Below are 18,744 nucleotides of genomic sequence, written 5' to 3'. Positions count from 1 at the left end.
CAAAACTGAGGCCCGTCTATATGTCGTATTGCAGACTGCTCAACATTCAAGTCTGTATCGTCAATGTATCACAACGCAGGCTATACGGTAGAGGAGGTCGTGTATCTTTGTACTGCAGACTGCTCAAGATCGAATCCCGTCCACCTATCGTATTGCAGACTGTCCAGCATCGAAATCTGTATCGTCTATATATCGCGCTGCAGGCTATACAGAAGAGGCCGTATATCTATTGTATTGCAAACTGCTCAACATCTAAGCTCGCGTATCTATCGTACTGAAAACTGCTCAGCATCTAAGTTTCTCTATCAACTGAATTGTACCTGGAATAAAAAAATCTAATACTGTACTCGAACCTCTTGTAAGAAACATTCCAGGATTCAAGAACCTGACCATTTGTGTGGTGCTTTTATGGTAATTTAAGCAACACTATTACAAGTATAATTTCATGCTACGGTGTCTGTGAAAAACAATAAAGGACAACATAAACCACCATCTTCAACCGGATAACAGGTCAATTAGCAACAGGTGCCCTCCTGAAAGTGCACTTTTTTTTTCTTCTCTACGCTGCCTTTATTTTCTTTCTCTCTCTCTCTCTCTCTCTGCTTCGAATCCATTCTAGCAAGACCTCTTGACACGAAAGCTCTTGTGGTTTCGATGATTTATCGGTGTGGATTTGCATGTCACCGTGTCGTCCATTTAGGTCATACACGACACCCACACCTGGCTAATATATTCAGCCATGCAACTGAATGTTGATTATGGCTCTTTATTTCCAACCCCCCTGCTGTTCTAGATTACTGGGAATTCATGGAAAATGGTCAACAAACTTATAAATTGTATGCGCGTGTTTGTAGGCGAAATGGTGTCATTTAGGAAGAGCGTACGTTCACATATACTTGCAAATATACGTAATGCGTGTTTACAGACGAATGGCAAAGAGGAGGCACGCTTGTTCCTAATTTTACATCTAATTTAGAATCAGGTCTTAGTAGTTATGCTAACATTTACTTGAATGTACTTAAACACACACGCACATTTATATTTTATATATATTTTATATATATATATATATATATATATATATATAATATATATATATATATATATATATATATATATAATGTGTAGAATCTACAGTCACTTTTACCAGATACATATGTAATTGTAATAGCCACAATGCCCTCTTAACTTCTCGAATTCTTCGCTTTTTGGATATGCTTGTCACTACAAAGCCGTGAGATCTTGCGCTTGGATATCACGGCTTTGTAAGTACAAGCTATATATCGAGAAAATAAGGCGATAATGTATTAATACACCAGACACACACAGATATATACACACACACACACACACACACACACACACACACACACACATATATATATATATATATATATATATATATATATATATATACATATATATATATATAATATATATATATATATATATATATATACACACACACACTTCTCTACAATGAACAAAAGCAATAATTATTCGCAGTGGACAAAACTTTGAGTCAGACTAATTGCGCGAAATGCTCTACGTAAAACAAGTCAGTGGGTGAAGAAGACACTTCAAGTCAAAGGCTGACGGGATGAAGTAAAATGATTTGAAATAGTATCATATACTGATGCAGACTGATGGAAGAATATACAGACTATTCTTAATGTCGACCTGCACATGATAAATATTTTCACGTTATTATTCCGTCATGTTTTCAATTCGGCGTTTGCTTTGTAGTTACCCGACGTACAAAGCTAATGAATTTGTAAATGGGATTAAAAGGGTATAAGAGACAAAAATATTACCTTATTTTGTTATAAAAACCCATTGTACAGAATGGTATTTCTATGTTTATCTCCACCTAACTAATCTCTCTCTCTCTCTCTGGAGTCTCTCTCGTAGGTAAACACTATGCTAATTACATTTTTTTGCGTAATGGTCTCTACCTTACCTTACTATTACGATGCCATTAGCGCTCTCTATGAAACATTTCCATTTGGTTAATTAAATCTATCTACCCACTTACCCACATAACTGAAAAAAATGCGACCACAAACCAAATCAAAGCACTTTTAGAACGATGTGATAAACAATCTTCTTTTAAACTTTTATTATTATTATTATTATTATTATTATTATTATTATTATTATTATTATTATTATTATTATTATTATTATTCGTTGAAAATAATGGAACACTGTATGCCGTTGAACTTATATTTCGCCTTCACAACCTGGCGTATAAGTTTTCAAACATTTTGCCTCAAAAAGATTGTTATTATTATTATTATTATTATTATTATTATTATTATTATTATTATTATTATTGACGATGCAAAAAACCAAATGTAAAAAATGAAAGGCGTTAGTAAGAAAAATATAAAATTAATCCATATAATGAAAAACCTATATAAAAGCAAACATTCCCTTCTTCATTACTGAGATAAAAATACTGGTAGTTCATAAACAAGAGATCCCTCGGGGATATTCTGAGGTCAGAGCTCGTGGGAGAAGATTATGAGCAAAATAAATAGACCGCCCAAAAGTCGGGAAACAGAAAAAAAAAAAAATGCTAAGACTCAAACTGCCCGAAAATTCAGATTACACATCACACGATAGGTCAAGAAATTTGTCGACCGAAAATTGGGGATAACAGAATACGCGAAAGTTGGGGAAATGAACGAACAAACTTAAGGAAACAGTGTACAAAAAAGCGGAAAAAAACACGGAACAAAAAGTGTGGAAGACAAGGAAATGGAATGAATAATGTATTTTGCCCAGAATTCTTTATACCACGATTTATTTACCTTACTAAATGAATACGTGCATTTTTTAATCTCGATGTGCCATTTTTCAATTGAGGCTCTTCTGTACTAGATGCCAGCACAAATTGCCCCATTCAGAGCTGCCGACATTTCTGAGTCATCTCATACAAGGGGAGCTGAGGATATAACGAATGTCTCGGTGAGTAATCCGGAATTAGATTTTTTATCATAAAGTGACTTCACCGGAAAACAGCTGCGAGAGAAGAAAAACCGAGTGAAAAGGAATTGGATACGACTTCCTTCGGAGTTGAACCTTGTCCCGTCCTTCATCCTTCTTTCCCTGTATTATCGGGCCTGTGCTACACAAGGGCGTTGGGATGCCAGTCCCACCGGCCTCTAAAGAAGATGGCAACGACAGCAATGGTTGCCTGGAATCATACTGAAGTCACAAGAGCCTGCCATGCCTGCCAGCCAGTCCCCGTCTAGACAGGAAAACTGTTGGAATTCAGCCAAGTTCCAGCAGACTCTCTCTCTCTCTCTCTCTCTCTCTCTCTCTCTCTCTCTCTCTCTCTCTCTCTCTCTCTCTCTCTCTCCGTCATATCGCCTCCCTTTTTTTCTCCCTCAGTGCTAACTTTGTCTATGAGTCATCCCTCCACTGAAGGAGATAAGTAAGGAGATAAACAGAGGCGTATAGGGGACAAAGAAAACAAACCGTGCAAACATACGATTGAGGAAAGATTATCTCCCCAAAATTTCTCTTTCCCCCTCATCTTTTTTATCCCCGTTATGCATCGTTTATTAGTTTTTATACTCTGACAAAAAACAAATTTTGTTTCAATTCATACGACTGTGAAAAACCGCTGTGAAGCGTGACTAGATTGCAAAATGTTTTTCCTAAAGATAACCTTTTACCATGAAGATGCTCGTGCACTTAGAAAATGATGTCGGGGTTATCTATCTTCGAGACAAAATACGACAAGAGTTTCTTACATTAGTCACTTTTCGGAAGGGGATATTCCTGTAAATAACCACACTGCTCCAGGAAAGGGGATAGCCAGCATTTCATTTCCCGAAAAATGAACCACCAGTATCCAAAATGGGTCAACACCCTTCAGTTCTAACAAAAAACAAGAATTTCGTTCAAATAAGTAACTTCTCAGTAGTGATTATAAAAAGGAGGCAATGTATCTTTTTGTGTTAGTAAGAAAATGATGAGAATAAAAAGAGAAAATCAGTGAGAATTCATCAACAGAGCATTTCAATCATTATCATCAATGTCCTACATTCTTAATCATTCCCCCTTGTCTTAGTCCTTTCATAGATTCAACGTCAGTTCCGTCAAGGACACCTATCCTTGCCCTCTTCTGGGGCTTTTCTCCTCCGCCTCCTTTCCCCTCAGTCAATTTCTGGAAGGGCTCTTCTATTTCTAGGATGCGGCTACTCTATCTTTTTTTTTTTTTTTATCGTTTTCCGGGCCGTCCTGAACCCTACAGTTTTCGACATTCATCTGCAGTTACGAGATTGTTTCTAAATACAGACTATCCATCTGAGATTTTACTATATTTTACGCGCCAATGTTTCGCATGTTTTAAATAGACACTTCACATTCAAGCAGATAGACGGATAGGTGCAATGTAATGCCCCCAACTCTCTCTATCTCTCTCTCTCTCTCTCTCACACACACACACACACTCACGCACACATATACTATACATACTCGTATCTAACTATCTACCTATCTATCTATCATCTATCTATATATAAATGTATATATATATATATATATATATATATATATCCTTATCTATTCATTCGTATTACAATCAGTCATACACACACCCACATACATATATATAGATATTCATACTACTTTTTAACACATTCATTCGTATTAAAACCAATCAATCACATCCACATACACGAGACAAACAGGAAAAGTCCGTGGAGTGGAAATACACAAAAGGAGCGTTCCATTTCCCGGAAAGAGAGAGAGAGAGAGAGAGAGAGAGAGAGAGAGAGAGAGAGAGAGAGAGAGAGAGAGAGTATGGCTACCGAGGTCCTTCCATACTGACAGAGCAACATTTACGGTAAGTGATTTTAATCATAAATTCCTCGGCACCTTTTAAGTGCCTTCGGTTTTTTCCTTTATTTACGTAGAGAAAATCTTAGGACCCACATCGGCAAAGGGAATATGGTCGTGACATAAAGGCGGATTTAGATGCATGCGAGGCATACACGCACAATATAAATCCTTTAACTCACCATTACTGCTTTTAAAGATGACTCCCTGGAGGGCTCGCGAAATCAATGGAACCGGAGGGAGGTGAGGGGGTGAGGGTGGGCGCGGGGGTAGGGGTGGGAAGGGGTGGTGGTGGTGGTGGTGATGGCTGCGAGGCCGGAATGGGCCATTACGACTGCGTACCGAGGACAAGAAGAAGGAGAAGGAGAAGAAGAAGAAGAAGAAGAAGACGAAGAAGTAGTAGGAATAGTGTAAAGAAAACAGTAGTCGGTGATAAAATCAGTGAATACAAACAAGTCTCCCTTTCTTTCGGAGACATATGTATGCATATATATACATAAACTGTATATACATGTGTATATATATATGTATACATATACACAGTATATATAATTATATGTATATATATGTTCATCGGTTTTGTAAAACACTCCCTTTGTTGGAAATTACAACATGGTTTGTCCCTTTTCCCATGCTATGTTTTATATCGAAGTGTTTACGGAAGATATTGGCATAATGTACATGGGGTAAACAAAACTCGTGCGCACAATCTAAACAACAACAACAACTATAATAATAATAATAATAATAATAATAATAATAATAATAATAATAATAATAATAGCCGTTGATATCAAGTGAATAAAAAACGCTATGTTAGGAATGGTATTTGACACTTACGGAGTATAACAAGAATAGTGCTTATAATACCAAGCGTTGATTTCTAATCATCATCTCAAAAGGCCCGATGGGCAGGGTATTTAGTAATTATGGAGAGCAGACTACCACGGCAGGTAGACTCTACATGCACTGGACACTACAAAGACCCACGTAATGACTGAACTGAAATAACGTAAAACAATTGGCTTGGAGGATGTTAGTTCGAGTGGAAATTAGTCACAATAATAATAATAATAATAATAATAATAATAATATGGACTTCACCAATGATAGATCAAAGCAACCGTTGTAACGCCTGGTTTGAAGGTCAGACAACGTGCTCTTGTCATTCCTCGGCTTTTTAATTTAAAACCCGAGGTGGATAAAGGCATTAAACTGCTGTTTTTTTTTTTTTGGCTTTCACATATGGAAATTTACAAGACCACCTCTTAATGTATTCTACGTTAACTTAATATTAGAAAACGTTAAAGGTCAATATTCGACATTATAATATGCCCCTGGTAGTGAAATTCTTCGTGTTCAGTCCTTAGAGTGAGCTCATGGGAAACTTGCAAGGTGCTGGGTTAGGAGGTTTCAATATATTATATGTTAACGGTAGTTTCTTCAAAATCACGTCGACAAATGACAGTTTTTTCTATATCCTTTTTGGGTTTCATAAATTACAGTAGACTCTTCAAAAATTTTCCTAGTTTCTGTAAACTATCAACAATTTCTTCAATATTCTTGTTATTGTTTCTGTTATTTATCATCTTTCTTAGCTTCCTCCAAATCAGCAAATATTCCTTTAATTTGTCAATATGTTTTGACATAAAACTAACATCACCAATTTATATTGGTTAAATAGATTTTTTTCTTTTTACCCTCATGTTAAAAACTTGCTTGTATGAGCATGATCACTCGGTTGGTTAAGGGTTAATTTCTCTCTCTCTCCCCCCGCCCTCTCTCACTCTCTCTCTCTCTCTCTGTGAAAAATTAATCAAGTTACTATTAATTTCAAAACCCTTATCATTCGCAAGGGGAAAAAAACTTGTTAATTGCACAATATTTCCATCAAGTTTTTGAAACTAAGACTAACAAAAAACTTAAACTTTTTGATCAATAAGTCCCTGTAATTGCTTATCAGTATGCCAATTTTCATAGCGGGAGATTTTTTTTTGCAATATTAACCGTACGAAAAATCGAGTTTTGTAGAAGTCTACCAACATTTTCTGAATTTCATCGTCGCTTTTTTTCCGATGTGAAAGGATTAAAAATAAAATCACGCTTCAGGAATTGTTTACTTTTTTGCTCTAACACCAGTTCGCTGAAAATAAGCAAGACGAAAAGACAAGAGAAAGATATAAGAAGAATTTAAGGAAGAGAGAGAGAGAGAGAGAGAGAGAGAGAGAGAGAGAGAGTGGGGCACTGATTTAGCAGCCAAAAAGAGAGAGAGAGAGAGAGAGAGAGAGAGGCAATGATGGACATAATTTTATAACAAGCCGAAGAGAAAGAAAAAAGAATCTGAGAGAGAGAGAGAGAGAGAGAGAGAGAGAGAGAGAGACGCAATGATGAACATAATTTCATAACAAGCCGAAGAGAGAAAGACAAAAGAATCTGAGAGAGAGAGAGAGAGAGGAGAGAGAGAGAGAGAGAGAGAGAGAGAGAGAGAGAGAGAGAGAGAGAGAGAGAGAGAGAGAGAGACGCAATGATGAGCTTAATTTTCATACGAGACCTTAAATAACTCTCCCCATTTTTTTTTTTTTTTTGTGAATATTCAACGTGATGAAAAATGACTCTCCATAATCGAACTTCTATGTTCCGCAAAAACGAGGACCCTTCATTACACAGTGGCCATATCGAGGTGATGGATGAAAGACGGCAGTCAGATGTAATCAGTGCATTATGCAAATGTGCCACAGAGTGCATTGATGAATAACATGAATAACGGTAACGGCGGATGAGTACAGTAATTCTCAGGAGGAAGACTCTGAAGGAAAAGATGAGGAAAGTGGCTGGTTGATGAATTGCGGCCTAATGACTGATGATCTACCGTCGGTGCACACATTTTTTCCTCATTATGTTAAGGCATAAATCAAGGGTGCCTCATTTCATATGCGTTCATTATTCCAAAACGAAAACGCGAAAACTTGTTTACTGTCATGCACATTTTTGCAAGTTTGGTTGACTGGTATATATCAAGCCGGCCTTATGCCAGCATAGGGACACTGCACAACGGAGACCCATAAGTGATGGTAAGATATTAGAATGAAAAAGAGGTCTGGTATGGACTCGGACCACCCAACCAATACGACTTTTTTTACAAGGTGTGTTGGTTTCAATATGATTTTAAAAAATATTTTTTTAATAAGTAGAAAATTACGTTACGAAAAAGGTATGGATTAGATCCGGAAGTCAATAACCGGTTTATCGGAAAATTATTCATTAATGGAAAAGAAGAAATCCATAAGGATTTTTTTTTTTCAAGGATGAGTGTCCTGAAAATTGAATAATTTCACCCATATCTGTATCCTACAACTAATCACTTCACTCACATATCCTTATCGTCTACGTTGCAAAAACACACCATGGACTTATACGTTATATTTATTGGTTTCTTCTCCTCAGGAATCCTCAGCACCTCATTTATTCTTTCCTCAGTCATGTAAGCTTAAGAGAGTTACTCTTACAAGTTAAGGTAGCTGTTGGCATCTATTTATAACTCGTGTTCTTTCAGAGTTCTGAAAACGTCCTCAGACCTTTTAACGTTACAACTTATCTTATTAGCTTAATGTGTTTTTAAGCCTGGTTACCCATTAGGAATGTGCAAATGGCTTTTTCTGAGTTACTGTTAAGCTAAAACTGTCCATTTGTCATAAGAAAATAAATGGGAAGAGTAACGTAAAATTATAAATCAGAAGTTTTGTCTGCTCCAAATGTAACATCACATTTTTAAATTTAGTTTAATTATTACGCCTTATGTTACGCTCCCGTTCACAAAATACACCTAAGGCTTATACGAGTTTATGAATTACTTCATGCACATAGACTAAAACGACCATGACAAAATTATAATCTGCTTATAATTGAAACATTGCAACATATACGAAAGAAGGTATGAAGGCCAAATCCTATTCCTTAAATATATCAGCTTTAGGCCCAGCTCTCGAGATTAAACGAGTTTGATAAAGTCCTTTTGGACAGCAGTTTTGGGGATTGGCAGACGTTAAATCGTTAGTATTAAAGAAAAAAGATTGAAATATATATCATTGTCGGTCATGCTCTCGGATTGTGACCCAAGAAATCGCTTTTCCAGACGAAATATTCCGTGTGATATTACTATTCAAAGCAATCTGTTTATTATGGATTAGTGTAATCATACCGTCAAAAGTGACTGTAATGTGGCAGTATAAGAGAATCGAGACTGAAAGTACCGTCCAGACTATATTTAGGGGCCGGTGATCCAGTAGTTCTGAGGCAGTCGAAAATCTGAAAAGTTTGCACCAGATATACATACATACCTACATACATATACACATATACATACATATGGACGGCAAAATTTGGTCAGAAAACCTCACTTGATCTTTAAAATAAAATTTAATTTCAGAAAATCCATATTTATAATGAACATGCCATCTAATACATACGCGACAATGAAATGAAACTGGGTTTTTGTTTCATGACAAAGAACATATATGAAAAGAAGTATGCCCTGTACTCGTTCTGTGGTTTAAAATAATGAGAAAAAATCTACATTAACGGGTAAATGATGTCATTATGACGGAAGCCCTCAGTCATTCATTTTCCGCATCTTATTCATCAGCCGTCTCCTCTTGATAATTTTTACTCATCTATCAGTACTGTAATTCATCATTTCAAGTGGGCACCCATTTACATAATGCACTGATTACAGCCAGCTACTCCCATTCATCAAACCTTCGTCAGATTTCGTTTCCCCTCCTCGCTCTCTCTCTCTCTCTCTCTCTCTCTCTCTCTCTCTCTCTCTCTCTCTCTCTCTCTCTCTCTCTCACTCTCTCTCTCTCTCCATGGTTTGATCTCATGCATATCCACATACTACAGCAGATTGACGATGCTTGATCTTACTCATTCAACGTATTCTTTCTACCTAATTTTTAAACCCCTCTTTTTTTTATCCTTCCATTTTCACTAGACCACAGACATCATGCTCTTAGTGCTGTATAATCTAAAGAGTTCTGTAAAAAAATCTACCAAAAAATAGTAGAAGTAATTTAAGTGGAATTCAAGCTGCACCTAAATGCACTCGAAATACCTGCTGGAAACTCAATTGTCTATGAGCTGCCTTATTACCCACATAGACTGGAAAAGACCTTCGTGAATGAAACTCTATTGTCTGGGATGTCGTTCATTTACTAAATCTTGGAATTTCTGCAACGAGAATTAATTCTGAATTTCCCGTAATAAAGGCGGCTTCTCCGAGGTTCTCTATGAAATGCAGTCAATAAAAAGCTACATTTTTTTTACGTAGTAATATTGTGATACGTCTAAAAATAAAAAGGGAAGAGGAAAATTGGCGTTCATGTTTGCAGTGCATTACAATAGTTTCCATTCTGATATGAAAACACAATCACAACCTTTGAAGCTGTTAACATTTTCCTGGTAAAAAGCAGTTACAAATAAATGACTAGTTTGAAATTGCTATCAAATGCTTCACATTATTTGCCATACACAGAATAATCTTCTGATATTTTTACCTCACACATAATTATTTTCGGCATATTATCTGATGCTATCTCACTCCACATCAAAATGCAGTACCATATAAGTATCTGACATGTATTTTAAGACTGCAGCGACAGAGTCAATAACCCTTTTCACGCACGCGAAGAGAAATACGCGAGAAGACCATCAAAATTCTGCTACGTTTATATATGTATTTCGACTCGTCGTCAGTTGAATTGTTCTTGATACAAGCTCACATGCATATTCATTTGTATATCATGCATATATCTAAGTGCATGTTTACCCTGACGAATTCACAGGTGAATTTGCGCGTGGTATTTTTGCATTTACGTTGCAAAATCGGTGGGACGCATTTGAATTTCATGGGTATTTTATGACACTTTTGGGAACATTGTTTCTGCTGCAGCTTCAGAAATTTAACTGAAATCAAGGCTGCTTCAGTAAAGAAAAAAGCTACTAAGTTTTTCAAAAAATGCCCGAACATAGATTACTGAATAAAAACTTAGCAAGTGATTTGTAAAAATGCTGTAACTATATCGCACGTCAAGACATGAAAGATGAAATTTAACCCGGCCAGAAATTTTGTAATATTTTCGAGAATAAGTTTTAATCCTAATCAAAATTTAGGTCGACAGTTAGCAGTTACATAAAGCAGAGAAAAGTGTTTGTAACACTGTCTACTGAATAAAAAAAAATATTAAAAATTAAAAAAATATGTTAAAAACAAACAGTAACGGGCAGAGAAACTCAAGACTCTGCCTACAATATCCATGCTTTTTCAAGATCTTGGAATAAGAAAAACCCTCATCATGCCGATCATTTTACCATCATTAATCAGAGGAGGAAAACAAAAATTTCGGTAACCCGAACTATCGGAGACTTTCATCAGTCATTTTTTTTCTTCACTCGATCTTTAAAAAAACACACCTCCCAGTTTCTCATTGGTGGAGGAGGAGGAGGAGGTGGTGGAGGAGGAGGAGGAGGGTGGGTTCGTCCTTTAAAATTACCCCTTTTCTCTGCGTCACTACTTTTCAGTCAAGGCTGGAGCAGCTCTCGAGAGCAACTTCCGAATTAGCACTCTAGTAAAGAGATCTTGAGGACCAACTTTTTTCTTTTTATTAAGAGGATAGCTTTTTTTTTTTAAGAAGCTCGCATAGATCGGGTTTAAGAAAAGGACTAATGATAAGGGTTAAGCGCTCTTATTTCGACTTTGTACTTACGCAATATCCTTAACGAAGCATGATTATATTTCCTTTCGGAATTCGTCAAATGACATTTGCATCAGGGAAATTCGTTTCCGACGTCGATGGCCATTACTGTAATTGTGGAAGTCGCCCTCGTTTTATTCCCAGACGGGTAAGCGATAAAATTAGAGCAATTACAGTTGAAAGAACTCTGTCGCAAAATCGTACTTTTGTCACGCATTTCAGTTTAGTTCAGTTTTAGTGTCAAGATTCTTAAATTAAAAATGAAAGCCGTTGAAAACACGTTCTTAGTCAAATACTCAAAACATAAAAATCAAACATCTGAAAAAGCGGTATCTTTAAAGGTTTATTTTTCTAGAAGTACTATCAACAAAACGAAGAAAATGTTGGAAACTTTTCGGACCAGAAACAAAGTTGTCTCAAAGACCTTACTTATCCGCAGAGAAAAGAAGGCGGCAGGTAACCAGGAATGAATTAAACTGACCTAACTTTTAGGCTTAGGCTTACCCTTACCCTTACCCTCTCTCCTATGGTAATGTGCGTATGTGAAAGTCTCAACACTGAAATAACTTCATACAATATACCAGTATAAAATCATCAAATATCACCAAGCCATCAGTGTTAAAGAGGGCACAGTAATATAATAGTCTGTCTTTCAATTAAAACATGCTTCCAGATAATTGAATGACAAAAACAGAATATCCTGACATTAACAAGAGAATCATGACTATGGAATATTACTTTTACCCGTTACATAATTGTTTTTATTGGACATGGACTATTAACTGTATGCAGCCTGAATGAGTGAGTAAAAAAGTTCCAATTCTGAATGATTAAACATGTATTGTTGAACGAGCATGAATACTAAGTTAGGAGAAACTATCGTAGTTAACTAGAAACGATATCTTTATCAGAGTAACACTTACTGTAAGTGTAATCTACCAAAATAAGTCTACGGACATTACAGATATTTATTCCTCCCCCCACCCTCCAAACCTGTTTCATTTTAAAGACCTATGGGTACATTTGCGTCGCCACGTGTAAATAGATTCAGTTACATGACATAGCTGAGGAAACTCATTATATACAGTCTGCTTAGGAATCACCTTGGGTACTTTATACTCAGTTATCTAGTACTTCGGTTATCGCTTGGCAAAGAACTGCACAGATGAATGAATATACGGATGAGATAGGAGATAATTCGACTGAAGATCGTTTATTCACTTTCTGTGTATCTCTTTCGATACGCTATTATACTCGGACATATTTTAATGTGCTTGTAGATTATTTCATCGATATCCACATGTAGTTTTGCAAAACCTTCCAGAATATACCTTCAGAGATTCATACGTAGCTTCAATCAAATTGTTTTTCGCTTCAGCTTCTTTCCATTTTGACTAGACCTGATCTCTTTAGCAGAAGTTTTCTTCGGTTATAATTAGTGTCTTGCAAACTTAACAAAATCTGAAACCACGTCATTCATCCAGCGTGTTTTTCCTCAAAATTTTGCACCGCAATTTCTTTGCTGCAGAAGCGGTTTTTATGCAGATAAATTCTATCGTGCATTTTTTCCTGCTAACGTTCGGCTACGGCGTCAAAAGAAATTATCGCCAGCAAAAGAAAAAAAACTTAGCAATCTTGGCTAACTTCCCGCAGTTACGTCAAGACTTATTATCTCTCCAAGATAAAATGTTTGTTCAGGGGAGAAGTCCTTTATTACCTCCGTCGTGAGAGTATATGCATTCATGACGGTAACAAGCCAAGACAAAAGACGAGAAAGCATACGCTTCACAACTTTGCTTTGTTAAGTATCAAAGCGTTGCTACCTACTACTTGCAAGGTCAGAGCTAAGTTTTTCTCTCAAGTTGTGATGGCGTGTTCGTTTTGCTAGCATTTCTATGCTTAAGTATCATAGATAATAGAATACTAGTTCAAAGTCTAAGATTTCATAAAAAAAAAAAAGCAATACCTAATGGCGTCCTTTCCATTTAACCATATTATCTAGTAACAGACGGCGGAAAGAAACCACTTTTCCACACAAATTTCTAAAAACATTCAACTTCAAGTACCCAAAGTCCAACAGCTAAAGGCAGCTCCTAATAGAAATATCCCAGAAGATCGTTAGTTTTCATGCCCGGTAAGCACACTGTCACCTCTAAGGTTTCTTCGGAGTGAAATAGCATCCTCGGGTAGGTAAGATTAGGTGTGATTTAAGGTATATGGCGATTAACAATAGGGTGAAAACACTACTCACTGGTCACGAAACTCCTGCATGTTTTCACCTTATTCATCAGTGCAGTAAGAAGAGAGCAACTTATATTTAATAAAAACGAACACAGTAAAGTCCTGAAGGCTTAACCAAGTAAAAATGCATCAAATTTTATAGTGACTTACCTTGCACTCTCAGCCACTATGATTCAAGCTATTTAGATGGGTATAATTATGAACCGACAATGAATAGCTCGTAGACAGATGACGACGATGTGTGCATGCAGTAGACTTCCAAACGTCAAACAGCATCAGTGCAAACGTACAGGGAGGAATTATAACAACAGAACTTCCATGAACAGTTGCAGACGTGTAGAGCGTCCTCTACGAAGGACCAACGCAGCTGGGACGCTTGGCAGCTAGGCTGAAATCATCAAACAATTCTGTAGTCATTATTCATACGTTCGGAAGCTTTACAGAGTGACTGCAACTGATATGATATACGGACAAATTGAATTCTCAAAAACACCCATCTACTGCCAAGACACTGGTCTTGACTTTATCAAAAGGGACGTCAGGAGTTGCGGGAGTATGGGACACGTAAGGAGATTTTAGTAAAAATTTATTATCTATGTATTTAAGGGACTGGTGTCAAATACTGACGAAAAATTTGGAAAAAAGTCGATCTTTCGTGAATCTCGCATCGAATACATCGTTACCATGGCAACTCATTCTCCAGATATTGTTGACCCACTCTTTAGCTATTAAATGAGACTTACACTGATCTCTTTCTTTTCTAGTTGCTTTCTTCTTTACCGAGATAGGTAAGAAGATAAGACCTATCAGATGTTGGACCTGTAGAATACACGTGTCTGAAGTATTCCGGGAATGATATCAGACGTGTATTGTTAGTTTCTTGACTGAACAGGTATATCTATCAAATAATGTGGAGACTAAGTTCTAAAACTTATTTTCAGTCAAGGAAGGGTGTCTGTAGCTAATAGTTTTAAAGCAGTAGCCTTCAGCAGTTAGGAGCAGAATCTAGGTGGAAATAGTGTCTCTCAATAAAATTTTCAGTTAGTTATATGCGTTTTTGTAACCCAAGTCAATATCTGAGCAACGGTCCCTTCAATTTAAGCACGCATTCTAAAATACAATTACAGTGAGTTAAATCAAAAGTTTTATGAACCCGCGTACATTTAGACGAAGATATTGGAAGAAGTACAGACGCTCAAACAAAAGTAAGAGAATAAAGTGCGACTTTCCACAAATGCAGTTAACGTCTTTGTTCACTCCTGGCAAACAGTTTATGTGAATAATCATCATATAAATCTAAATCGATCATTAGCCAAAAAAATTCTCATGAAATTCTTACAAATCCCTTAAAGTTTACTGGAATGTATATGACTTGTGAATAAATTCTTAAATATGAGCATTCCATTTAATTAATAAAGATTATAGATCGATTCACTTATTCATTTACTTTTGGAATAAAAGACTTTTTATAAAATAAGGTAGTATCATTGAAAAATTTAAGCAGTGCCACTGAACACATATTCGACTATAATTATGAATAAAACCAGTGCATTACAAATATCTGACCTTTATATACGACTGGATTAAATCCTTAATAACATCCTATTACTAACATTTTTATGTCTAATAATTTTTTATTTTAAAAAATACAGAATATAAAGAAATGCTGGAATCCTTGACAAAAAGTCGCATTTTTCACCCAATTAAAAAATAACGATAACAAGCAAAAACACAACAATAAAAAAAGACAAAAAAAGGCAACTCTAATCTTAAATTATTTTTTCTAATTAGAGGAAAATGAATTCCTGTCATTATAATAAACACCAAAATTCTCGTTCTTTTTTCTTCCTCTTATTTTTTTTTTTTTTGCCTTCAGGTCCTTAGGGAAATATGTAGCAGTCGACGTAATTAGATTCGGTTGAGCCCATTAGTGAATAATGTGCCCTTTTGATGATGTTCTTTTCTCTCCCTTCCTCCGGATGAAATATCACACGCATCATGTGTAACACTATTTTGGGAATTATATATATATATATATATATATATATATATATATATATATATATATATATATATATATATATATATATATATATATATTTATATATGTGTGTGTGTGTGTGTGTGTGTGTGTGAAATAATCTAATAAATCACGTGTGGAACAGCAATAGTTTTGACTCACATCAGATTTGAGCCCAGGCTTCAACTGAAAGGCCTGGGTGATCCTGATGTGAGCCAGAATTTATATATATATATATATATATATATATATATATATATATATATATATATATATATACATATATATATACACAATAATATATATTATATATATATATACATATAAAGATAATCAATATTAAGTAGTTTCCATTCATATGGGTGGTTCAGAGAAAGCTAAACAGCAATAGCCCTCACGTTCATGCACTTACGTATATACATATACATATATGTGTGTGTATTAATTATAGTATACAGTGACAGCACGGTCCCTCTGCCATCCGAAGCTATCAGCTACCCTACCTTTGATTAACTTGTCCCCCTTTGAAGGACAGATAATTAATTCAATAATTCGCCACTCATAAAAGCCCTCGAAGCCGATCCTCTACTCGAACAGCGTGACCCTCTCGGGGTCGAATACCAGGAGATCCAAAAATAGGAAGTATTTTGAAAGCTGATGTTCAAAGACTTATTGCTTGGAGAGCTTTTCGATATGAAATCGTTTGGAATCCTAATAAAGTATGTGGTGAACATAATTATGTCTACCATTGTTGTACTATTTCTGGAATACTTACGTGGAATAGGGACGTATAAGATTAGTGAATAGAATTAGGTAAGTTTCTTCAACGAACTCTAACGTGTCCTAGCTTCTTGTATATAAGTAACCGGAATACATAATGATGAGTGGAAAAGGCAACATTGTGTCTTCCCTTCTTGTAAATTTTCCAGGAATGAGCGCGGTTCTAGAAATATCAAGAGTGTGAGTGTTTCTATATAGGAGGTAAATTCCTTGGAATACTCAAGGAAAAATGGGGAGAGCGCAGGTGTTTAAGTACAACAGATAAATTTCTTAGAATAACCACGAATTGGAAACTTCAACAATAGGTATGCAGTTTGTTATCGTGATCCATTTCATATTCAGTTCTAACTCAAACTGAGTTTCCTTTACCAATTAATAATCCAATTAATTTTTGAAATAACCTTTTATATAAGCCAAATTTTATTTTGATCCGGCATTCGATGAATTATAACACTATAATTTCTACTTCCAGAAAATCACTTTGCAATACGATAGGAATTTTGGAGACATATTGTAAAATATCTAACAATATCTTTCATAACATATCTTACATTACAATAGTACTGTATGGTTATAGTGAAATATGTGAATGCTTGCCATCCAGCCAGAAGAGAGAGTAGAGATTGCACGAAATATTACTTATATCTATCACATATTCTTCGTATACATTTTGACGACACTATATACAGGACAGCTTCTTTCGTTTTGTAACCATTCGTAAACACAACGCTCTCAATTTTAAGGAAAAATGGCTTAACGAAGCTTCATATGAAAACAATATGTACCTTTTGAAGTAGATACGTCAACAAAGCGTAAAGTGAATTTAAAGAAACATTTAAAAAAACAAGAAGATAGCAGTTGGTTTACCTGCATGTGTGGACATTCAAGTAGATAATTACCCCAAGAATGCTCAACAACATACCGACGCATAACTCGGGGAAATGAATACCATAAAGAAAAATAGAGACAAGTTCTTTGCATAGCAAGAGTTCTGGGAATGAATAAGATGCCTAAGTGACCTTCCTGCGAGCCTTGAAGTTGTGAGAAAACAAAGCAAGAGAGAGAGAGAAAAAAAGTAATGTTTCCTTCCGAGAACAAATATCGTAAACTTCAAGAGACAAAAATTCTTGATAGAACTGAGGGAAGTTTGTAAGGATTCTGGGAATTTTTTGTTGATAATTTCTCATTAAGTGCGGGAAAGCGTAACAAACAGAGAATATGAATTTAAAAAATAAATAAATTGTTTTTTTATTATTTGCCTAAAATTAATGGTAACGAGAATGAAACGCAACAAAAAATACCAGCTTACTGAAAAAGAGTATGCACATGAAAACCTCTACAATAAGAATAGCTGATGATACAATGTATCAATCACAAGAAAATAGATTTTCATAGCAAAACAAATTTCTTGGCCATAAGTGAAAAGAATATTCCAAGAAAACCTATTTACATAAAGAAGAGGAACTGATATTATGCAGATAAAAAAGTTTAAGAAAGGAGAGATTTAGAGTGAGGTCAACTTAGCCCGAAAATGATTTTTGCAGAAGCTGACTTTTGTAAAGGTTCACTAAAAGTTAGTTTTAAACTTGAGACGTGTGTAGATTCAGATAAGAAGTTGCAATACGTCTTACTAAATCGTGCGTCTTGAACCGTTTTATTATTATTATTATTATTATTATTATTATTATTATTATTATTATTATTATTATTATTGCAAGGCGGCCTAACCAGACCAGAGCTAAAAATCTTCAGAATCACAAAACCAAAAGAATTCGTTTTGAAATGTGAGGAAAATCAAAACTGGAAAGATTCTGAAGAGATTGAAAATCCTTTTGTGTAATGACCAAAGAAAAAATATTAATGTAGCCAGGGATGAAGTTACAGAGCAAAGGACCTTTATTACTTCCTAGAACGCCTGACACAAAGCACTGCGTAAGCAGTAACCTCTACAAAGGAACAACACAGGTAAAGTTGGCTCTGTCTTCCCTCACTTTAAATATGCGAGGGCACTAAAAGAAGTCCCAATCAATGACAGCACACTTCACTTAACTCGTAAATCACAATGGGCAGACGCTATCAGGTAGTCTTTCCTATTTCTTT

General features: G+C 35.6%; 1 protein-coding gene across 1 annotated transcript in view; it reads right to left on the bottom strand.

Moving 5' to 3' along the window:
* The window catches only part of Ddrgk1 (DDRGK domain containing 1), a 120,686-nt gene that overhangs the window by 41,700 nt on the left and 60,242 nt on the right, over nucleotides 1-18,744 (bottom strand). The window contains exon 3 of the mRNA XM_067101677.1: nucleotides 13,995-14,232. The gene's annotated coding sequence lies outside the window, so the exon portion shown is untranslated. The remainder of the gene's footprint in view (nucleotides 1-13,994; nucleotides 14,233-18,744) is intronic.

Source organism: Macrobrachium rosenbergii, chromosome 1, assembly GCF_040412425.1.
Source record: "Macrobrachium rosenbergii isolate ZJJX-2024 chromosome 1, ASM4041242v1, whole genome shotgun sequence".
Lineage (NCBI taxonomy): Eukaryota > Metazoa > Arthropoda > Malacostraca > Decapoda > Palaemonidae > Macrobrachium > Macrobrachium rosenbergii.
This window is presented reverse-complemented; position numbering and strand designations above follow the sequence as displayed.